Consider the following 1,688-nt stretch of genomic DNA (forward strand, 5'->3'; position numbering starts at 1 on the left):
AAATTAAGTAATAAAGCAGACAGGCCCAATTATGTGGCTTTAGTGCAGGCTATGAGGTAAGGCAGCACATTTGAGCCCTGAAGCATAAGAAATGCTGAGAAAAGGCGTTAGTTGTCACGGTGCACAGTGGTATTTATTCCAATCTTCACATAAAACCACAGTCAGGGGAAAGCATGTCTTCCCAGACAACAAAAGAGTGAAGGTTTTCTCTCCTTCCTCTCTGCATACCCCTCAAACCTCAYGAGAGGACAATCATGTTTTATCGGCACTGACGAGTGCACAGAGAGAAGTGTTGAAACGTGAAGACTTTTTATGTATGTATACCAATCTGTTTAATTACTCAAATGATTTTTGTATGCATGCTTTCATTTGCTGTCTTTTAATAGTAATGGAAGAACGGCAAATTAAAGAAGAGATGATACACACAGATACTCTACAACCATGCACATGGAACACACACACACACACACACACACACATTTGCATCAACAGCAGTCAACAACACATTGAAGCTGGATGCCAGAGGATGTGCTAACTCACTGCATCAGTTGCCAGAAAGGGTGTTGGATATCTGGGAAACAATGGCATCTTGTGTGTAGGTGTGTGTTTGGGAAGAAAGAGCATAGGACATGAAAACAATAGCATTCAGTGTGCATCTCTGTCAACAAGGTGCTTTTGCAAGAAAATCCAGAGGAGATGGAAAGAGAGAGGATCRTTGATAAAATTATAATATATGGGATTGTGTTGTAAAAGGCAGTGTTGTTTCAGGAACTGCTTAAAAACATCAGGAGATGTGGAGACAAGATAGCAACTTCCTGTGATTTACAGTCATAAAGGTTAGAGATGCACTGATACCCAGGCTGTTTTCTGACTGTTCAATTTTATAAATCTCATGCTTGCTAGTGTTGATTCCTGTTAATTTTAACAACTATAAATGCTATATACAACTACAAAGAATAAGGCACCAGGCTTCAATCAGTATAAAAACACTGATGTGCTTTTCTTGTGACATTATTTTCAAGAAGAGTAATAGACTCATTTATTATAAACTTGATTTCATAGTTAAAGTTAAAGTCAGTGATAACAGCTATTTTATTTACGTTAACTGTGGTCTTTAGCTCAATGATATTTAGTTCTCTTTAAATTTCTATCTTGGATTTTTTTAAATCAAAAACAAAGATTTTGCCTTTTTAACATTGATTTGGTGCCAGTTCTGACTAAATGTTTTCTTTACTTTTGTGCACCTTTTCTCTAAAAAATATAAAAGTTCACAAAATCAATAGACTCAATTTTATTTTATTTTTTTAAATAAAGATTCATTCAAAAATAAATATCAGCTGGAATAAAAAGCAATAGCCGAGAGAACAAAACTGATTTATTGTCAACAGATGGTAAATYATTTATTCATTTATTATGACTAAGAGACCCCACTGGGCAGCCTGTCTGTCATGATCAGTCATTATTTGTATTAGCATGGATGATATCATACCTTGTGTAAGAGTGCAGTCATTGTTACGCAGTTTTGTGGTTGAACAGACTTTCACTACTATTTCGAACAAAGATAAAATGATAACAAATGATTTTAATCCGTCTTTAGCATCTTATAGTAGCAATATATGAGCTCAATTAGACTAATCGGTACAGGTAGCATTAATAACTGTAAACAACAGCCGTTTTAAAGGGTTGAC

The 1,688-nt window shown here is 35.3% G+C and overlaps 1 protein-coding gene across 1 annotated transcript in view; it reads left to right on the forward strand.

Annotated features, from left to right (window-relative positions):
- edar (ectodysplasin A receptor) overlaps nucleotides 1-1,688 on the forward strand; it is a 32,251-nt gene that overhangs the window by 25,483 nt on the left and 5,080 nt on the right. The window lies entirely within an intron of this gene.

The sequence above is a fragment of the Poecilia reticulata genome, linkage group LG2 (assembly GCF_000633615.1).
Source record: "Poecilia reticulata strain Guanapo linkage group LG2, Guppy_female_1.0+MT, whole genome shotgun sequence".
In the NCBI taxonomy this organism is placed as follows: Eukaryota; Metazoa; Chordata; class Actinopteri; order Cyprinodontiformes; family Poeciliidae; genus Poecilia; species Poecilia reticulata.